Source organism: Rattus norvegicus, chromosome 2 (genome assembly GCF_021556685.1).
Source record: "Rattus norvegicus strain SHRSP/BbbUtx chromosome 2, alternate assembly SHRSP_T2T, whole genome shotgun sequence".
Lineage (NCBI taxonomy): Eukaryota > Metazoa > Chordata > Mammalia > Rodentia > Muridae > Rattus > Rattus norvegicus.
This window is the reverse complement of record NC_141535.1, coordinates 23,104,251-23,112,385: the sequence shown is the minus strand read 5'-3', so window position 1 is coordinate 23,112,385 and position 8,135 is coordinate 23,104,251. Positions and strand designations below refer to the sequence as shown.

The 8,135-nt window shown below is 37.2% G+C and overlaps 1 long non-coding RNA gene across 1 annotated transcript; it reads left to right on the top strand.

Annotated features, from left to right (window-relative positions):
• The first annotated feature begins 228 nt into the window (after nucleotides 1-228).
• LOC134485712 (uncharacterized) lies at nucleotides 229-5,644 on the top strand. Its single transcript, XR_015670251.1, has 3 exons — nucleotides 229-347; nucleotides 2,580-2,693; nucleotides 3,451-5,644. It is a non-coding gene; the product is annotated as an uncharacterized LOC134485712 (long non-coding RNA).
• Nucleotides 5,645-8,135: the final 2,491 nt, after the last annotated feature.

Genomic DNA, 8,135 nt, shown 5'->3' with positions numbered 1-8,135 from the left:
GAGAAAGCCAGGTAGGCCTGGAAGAAAGAGGCAGTTCTCATCAGCATCAAATCTAGTGAGGAGTTTGTGTGCGACAATGACTATCTCCAACCACCTCCAACATGATGGGCAATGATTAAGAGTAGATTTATTCCTCACCCCACTCCTGAGGGCTGTGGCTGGGTAGCATCATAAATGGGAACACATTATGACAGAACACTGCTGATGGGGGAGAGCATGTCTCTAAATAAGAAATAATTGCAAGATTCTGAGCCTAGAGTCAGCCTGCCTCAGCTCCAAGGTTGAAGAAGCTGTACAAAGTAATCATGAAGACGGGATGGACGGACAGTGGAGAAATCAGATGTCAGGTGGCTTAACTCAACGATAGTGACTAGAAACAGACTCACTTGCCAGAGGATAAGGAAGATGGCTGCAGATTGATGGAAGTGATATAGTGAACCTATAGAAGTGAGGGCCAGCCTCTGGTGCTATCTATTGGTCATGAGGTTCGCTGCCTAGCAAGGCTGAGAATTCTGAAGCTGCGATTGGAATTTGGTATCTGTAGTCTGGTCCTCCCAGCTGAATATTTAGTTCTCTGAAAAGGAGACTAGCTGCCTGTACAGATTTTGGTGAAGTTTGTTTGCCCTTACCTCAACACATTAAGGAAACGCTCCCTACCTAGAATACTAACCCTTTGGAAGCACAAACAAAGGTCTCAGAAGTGGGAGAATTTGCCAGGCCACAGCTTAAGCTACTTTATAAATTTTAGATATGTTGTCATTTTAAGGGATAATTTACAAATAATTATATTTTTAGACAGGGAGAAAACTAAATAGAAAGCTTAGACTCAGGGATTTTTCCTTCTTCTTCTTCTTCTTCTTCTTCTTCTTCTTCTTCTTCTTCTTCTTCTTCTTCTTCTTCTTCTTCTTCTTCTTCTTCTTCTTCTTCTTCTTCTTCTCCTTCTCCTCCTCCTCCTCCTCCTCCTCCTCCTCTTCCTCCTCTTCTTCCTTCTCTTCCTCCTCCTCTTCCTCCTCCTTCTCCTCCTCCTCTTCCTCCTCCCTTCTTAGGTAAATGGAAGGAGGTTTTAAAAAGGAGGAGATAGTAATATTATAAGAAATTAGACAAATAGGGATGAATTATTAAATTTACTTTTAAACAAAGCATCGTTAACCATAATCTTATATTGGTAGAAAGCTTTATATTTTGATGCAGAATTAAGGTTAAATTTTCGTAGATTGATACAGAATTTATATATTTATACACATCTCAGGGTTTCATTGGTATAAATCTTTGCATATTGATAGAAATTTTAAAATTAATTTTGTTACTCTTTGATAGGCGTTATACCTACGCAATACATTTAGCAATACCAGGCTTGGAGCCAGTCCTTTTAACAGCTGCTATCACAAACTGTTTCCCTAATGTTATAAAGAATGTAGGGAACTATTCAGGTGGTCAGCTTTCTCTGTCATTTCTACAGTTTTGGAAGTTGTGTCTATGTGCTTCCTGAAGGCTCAGGTAATATCTAATCCCTTCTCAAAGCTCTGATGAAAGCTAGATACTCATAGTCTCACAATGAAATTTAAGTTGTTTAGTATTGAAGATTTAAAATAATGGTTTTCCTATGGTAATCAAACTTTAATCAATAGTTAAAATCAAATGTGATTGAGGTATAGAATTATAAACTCTTCAAGTTACAATAAATGATAAAATACTTTATCTAAATTGCCAAATGTAGTGGACTGGATGTTATAAATGTATATCGCAACTTATAGTTAATGCAATTGTTATAGTTGTATTTAATTTATATCTGAGAGAAAAGGCTTCTTTTATTGAGCTAAAAGGAGGGATTGTTGAGGTTCTGTCTTTGCTGTCTCCTGTGATGCTAAGTGTAGCCCCCAAGGCCTGGAGTCTGTAGGGAGGTTCTGTCACCAAGTTATTTCTAATAAAGATTCCAGCAGCCAACAGCTGGGCCAAAGAGAAGGGACATAAGCAGGGTTTAGGTTCCCTGGGATTTGGATCATTGGAGAAGGCAAGGAGCAAGAGAGCACAGGAGGAGGAAGGAAAAGCCACCATTGGGTTAGGAGTCTAGAAAGTGGCCCTGTGAGCAGGCCAACTGGAATTCAGTGTAGCACAGATAGAACACAGTAAGTAAGAACTCCGGGTTATCGATAGGAAAGTGGATTCTAACATCATAGAGTGTAATATCTGCCCAGCTTATTGTAAATATAGAGGTTTTGTGTGTCTTTTTTCCAGGAGCTTAAATAGTCTAAGGTGGAATAGAAACCCCTGGTAGGGATTTAATATTTACCACAACAAGTGTGTTCTTCTGTCACTCTCACCTTATGGCTTGAGACAATGTCCCTCACTGACCCTGGAACTCACTCTTTTAGATAGACTGGTTGGCCAGATAGGCCCCAGTCAGTATCTGTCTGCGACTATTGCCCATTGCCAGATTTACAGACACGTACTGTCATGGGTGCCTTTCATGTCGGTGCAAGAAGTTCTTAATCCGGGTCCTTATGCTTATGAAATAAGAGTTTTACACGCTAAGACATCTTCCCAGCCTCTAACCCAAATTTTAAAACTTTCTATTCAAGGGCTTAAGCATCAGGTAAGACAATTTGGAAGAAACAGCAGCAGTCTCTGAGCTGGAACGACTCCTGGCAGCTCTGTTAGTGTGAACGAATATTCTGAAACTAGAAGGCCCCTCGGTAAGTCTCCACTGCTTACCAATAAAGGGTTAAGTGGCACAGTTCACAACCTCTAGCTGATAATTACTTTAGAGACCAAAAAAGAAAAATGCTTATTTCCCCCAGATCTCAAAAATAACAGGTGGAAACAAACCAAAAAAAGGCACCGACATCAGAGACCTAAAGCCACTGTTTTCTCAGAGAAAATAACAAATGTATTACACTTGCTTTGTCAACTGTACTTTCACATAATTCTTTTCATTTCTCTTACTTTTAATTAATATTAGTAGGACAGAAGACAGAGTAGATGTGTCCATGGTCTAATTGGTTCTGATCAAGGCACTATTTTTAGAAAATTTGTCATAAGAGGCTTTAAGACTTTCAGCTTTGGGTTGAAAAGGAGTAGAAGGAAGTATAGAAATAATTCCATAAGAAAAAAGAAAAAAATAGAGAACCCTCCTGCTAAGACGGCCAGATTTTCTTGGGTTCATTTGTTCATTCACAAAACCAGTGCACACAATGATGTATCAAGCCCTTTCCTGTGGTAAGCACATTGCCAGCAGAAAGGAATTGGACAGGATCCTTGGACTTGTGAAGCCTCCAAGCTGGAGGGGGAAGCCTTAAAGCAGCGATTAAACAAAATGCCACATGACTGTGTGGCTGGAGAGAGAGAAATTGAACTTTGGTTGTGGCTCTAGGGGTTTCAACCTCCCCTTTCCCTAGAATGCTATTTGCCTCACATTTCTTCATTCTCTTTCTTTGTTTTCCTTTCTTCCAGAATTCCTTTGATTTTAACAAAGACAGCAACAAACATTTTAAAAAGTTGGTTTCACAACAAAAGCTCAAGAAATTCCTTGGCTTAACACTGAGTCAAAGTCTACACTTTATAAGGCTACACTTTATAACAACTGAATTCACGGCAGACACATTCTAACCCAAATGATTCCTGCAAAGAACCTGCATTTGTATTTTATCAACAGTATCGAATGCTTCTTGTTTGTCACTGATAGCATAGCTTATGCTAAGAAACTGACAATGATTACTCCTATTTGCCCTTATCTGGAATTCTTTCAACAATAAGAACAAAAGGAAGTGATGTCCACATTTGCCACAGTGAAGCTGTAGACTTACTCTTAAAGGACATATTCAGATTTTTAAAAGCATACAGCCATGAAACTTAGAAATATTGAACCAAATATCTTCATGTGATACTAAGACAGCAGAGAAAAGGCATATTCACTGATGGGATACAGGATCAAGGAAGAAAAGAGTATGGAAGTGAATATAACTGGTTTACTCTGTTTCTACTTGAAATGGACACTGTTTAAACTGTCAATTCTCACATATTTGTTATGTACTCACTATCACAGGCACTGTTCTTGAAAATAAGGATACAAGTAATTGATAAATAATGCCTACCTCATGACATTTGTATTCTATTATCTGGAGACATACAGTAAATTTTAAGTGCAATAAGTAAACATGTGTTGCATTCAAGAGTAACAGTTACAATAGAGGGGTATAATACTTTAAAGGAGAATGGAAAGTTAAGACTGAGAAAAAGTGTTTTATATTGCTGAGAAAATATTGGTTATTCTTGGTGTAGGTCTGGGAACAAAAACCTTTCAATGAATCAAACTAACTCACTTCAATGAGCAATTTTTTTGGTTTTTGCAAACCAACCAATTGGCATCAGCTTCTGTCATCCCAAATTAATCAGTCATGAAGGAATGCCTTCTGAAAGCCAATCAACGGACAGTCTCACTGGAATGATCTTATGTCTACAGATGAAAGCCATGCTTCTCATATTCTGTAATTCTGAAAGCTCATGCCTCCCAAGCAATGTGTAATCATCATATGATGATCTGCTTTTTGTTGTCACTGGGCAGCATAACTCTTCTTGACTGTGGTAGACCAAGCAATTAGGCTTTATCTTTTTATCTCATTCCTATGTGGTGGCTAGCAAGTAGAAGGTGCTCCACTTTTGACCAAAGAAATAAAGAAGGCCACAGAATTTATCAAGTTACAGACTTGGAATTTTTTTCAAAGGAGAAAATAGGTCCAGAAACTTAAAATAGGAACACCATTAGTAACAAGTAAGGTGTTCTTCCTTCCTCATCAAGTCTAAGCACCCCCTACTTCATCTAGAGACTCCTGGGACCTAGGGAAAGCAGCAAGAAAGATGTGTCACAAATAATTGGTTGCCCAATTGAAACTCTTTACCTGCCTCAGCCCTCTAGAGGCATCACAAGGATTTTACTGCTAAAGATGGCCTCATCCCAAGGACTATGTTCCTTCTCATGTCCTAGTGGAAAGGCCATCAACATAAGCGTAGAACTAGAAAGCATCTTCATCTCCAGCTTGCATGTTTCTTGCTTAGAGATACTAGGCAGAAGAGCCAGTGTGACTTTGGCTTCAAGTCATAGTTGAACTCTAGTGGAAGCCCCTGTGGTACAAGACAAACCAAGCTAGAACAAAGGGTTTGCAAAACAGACCTGAACTGAAATGGGGTAGAAAGTGGACCAGGATCTGGATGCTGACCCTAAACAGATTGACTACATGCTGGAAACATTAAATGGAGCCGAAACTTACCCTAACATAATAGCAAATACTCGGAACATATTAAAAAAAAAAACCAATTAGCAAGAACTAATTTTCATAAGACAGGAGAATTTACATGAAAAAGGAGCATTAATAGTTCCAAGATGAATCAAGTGCTGGAACTATCTGACAAGAGTTTTAAAGCAACCAATATAAAAATGAATCAATAAACAGTAACAAAAAGCCAATTTGTTTTGAATCACAAAAGAATAGAAAAATCTTAGCAAAGAAAGAGTGATTTTAAAAACAAACTTCCTAGGGATTATGTAACTTAAAAAGTGTGATGTAAAGTAAATAATAAGATGGTGTCATAAAATATCAGTAATTACATTAAGTTTAAGTGATTTAAAGTTAATAAAAAATACTTTGAGAATATTGTGGTTAATTTTTTTTTTCTTTTTTTCTTTTTTTTTTCTTTTTTCTTTTTTTCGGAGCTGGGGACCGAACCCAGGGCCTTGCGCTTCCTAGGCAAGCGCTCTACCACTGAGCTAAATCCCCAACCCTGTGGTTAATTTTTAAAATAACGTAAATATAGGCTCTGAATATGAAGCTTATTCCAGACACAAAACCACAAAAAAGTTAAAGTCATGCTAAAAGACAAGTAACGATTAACAGAGAAAGTTCACAATTTTTGATTCTGCAGCTTTTTTTTTTTGACATGATGGTATAAAAATAGTACACATTCTTATAAATTATGCTGTAAATTTTGATCTCTCTCTCTCTCTCTCTGTGTGTGTGTGTGTGTGTGCGTGTGTGTGTGTGTGTGTGTGTGTGTGTGTGTGTGTGTGTGTGTGTATGTATGTATGGGTAGATGCCTGTGGTAAAATACACTCTTGAGCATCAATGGTTTATCTTTCAGTCAGTTATGTAATCATGAGATAACCAGTGGTCCAGTATACACTATGATGTTCCACTCTTTACTCATATGTATTCAGCAAATTCAATTACATTAAGTGAGATAATAGTGAAACAGTCTTTAGAACTGATGGTTTTACCCAAATGTAAGCTAATGTGAATATTTTCTAATATTCTTAAGGAATGGTAGACCAAGCAAAGATCCTCAGTAGATTTGGTATGATATGCATATTTTTCACTTTGCTATTTTTAGCTTAATGTTTATTGAGATATAGCCTCATTATAAGTAAAGAAACAGCAATACCAGATAAGTATATGTTTTGTTCTTAATGCTTATATCCTCCAAATTCATGTTTTGAAACCTATTTTCAATGTGGCAGCATTTAAAGGTAGGAAGTTTTGCATGAGGACTAGCCCATGGAAGAGCCTCAAGGGTGACACTGACAGTCTCATAAAGCAAAACAAAACAAAGAACAGAGGACTGCCTAGAGCATCCAAGATGAGAGGGCACAGTTAGAATGCAGTATTCCTGAGAAAGTGGGCCCTCACCAGACAGTAAACCTATTAGCACTGTGATCTTAGACTTGCCCTTCAGAATTGTAAGAAATTTCTGTATGTATGTATGTATGTATGTATGTATGTATGTATGTATGTATGTATGTATGTATGTTTAAATCCTTGATTTGCTTTATTTTAGCACAGGAGCCCAAATAGATTATGACAGTGAATTTTAGTGTAGTAGAAATTCATAGAGGCAAAAGGCGACACTGTGCAATGATAAAAGAATCAGCTAACTAGCAAGGTAAGCATCACGAGACAAAACAGCTAACATCCAACATATGTGAATCAAAACTAAGAACTAACAAAGCATAATGCAATAATGAGTAGGCAAATTGGAAATATGACAGAGGCTAAAGGACCGATCATGACACTGTCATTATCTGAATGACAGATGATAGCACTTTGGGATCGCAGTGTCAGTTCTGAGAGGTAATGAGAGTAATCTAATCTGGTAATATTTGGAAAAATATAGGGACATTTTAATATTGCTATCATTCAAAATGATACAGGAAGTAATAAATAATTATACTTACCCCAGAAACAAACCACCACTTTACTTGATAAATTTGATTTAATTTCATGTCTCTTCCACCAAATGATAATTAAGAGTTGTTCTTCAAGATGTTCACTTGACATTTAATCTTATGAAGTCAATGATCCTGTCTCAACAAGAAAAGACAGAAGAGTTGTTGAAAAAAGAGGAATGAAATCATCATTCAAATTAGACCCCAGTTTCTTGCTTGCAATCTCACTAAATCATCTTGAGCTAAAGAAGGATCCTCCCCCCTTTTCCCTAGCTGAATCTCCCAGTCTCCTTTCTGAGGGAGGGCCCCTCACCACAAGGCCAGTGTTTTCACACATTTTGCTGCCAGGGATTCAATCAGGGAAATAGTGTCTTCCACTGCTGTAGGGCAAGTTTTCTGCATGTGGTAGTCACAGAGATGAGCTATGGGTCTTAAATAACTTCCTAAGGGCTTTCAAAAACAGTGTGAGTGTGTCTAAACTTCACTTGCTGGTTTTCAAACCTACATACTAAGTTACATGAAATTCAACAGTATTGAGGCATAATTACCAGTGCTATATGCCACACACTACTGAACACATTGATTTCTTTAATCTATATAACTTACCTAAATATACATTCATAGGTGCATGAATATCTATATATCTATATATCTATATCTATATCTATATATCTATATATATATAGATGAGTCCTTTCTAAAATTTCTAAATGAGATATAAAATTTAACAACATAGAGTTTGGGTTTTAAATAAAGGCTGATTGCAGAGTTCAGGCTATAAGACTGGGGTGTGTGCTACTTTATGAATAGTTTTATAAGTAATCATGACTTCCACAAATATCTTAGCAAAATAAAAGTTCCTCTAATCTTCTACCAGTCACTAAAAGACATCAACTGTATTATGTAGTGAGAAAGGTAGCTT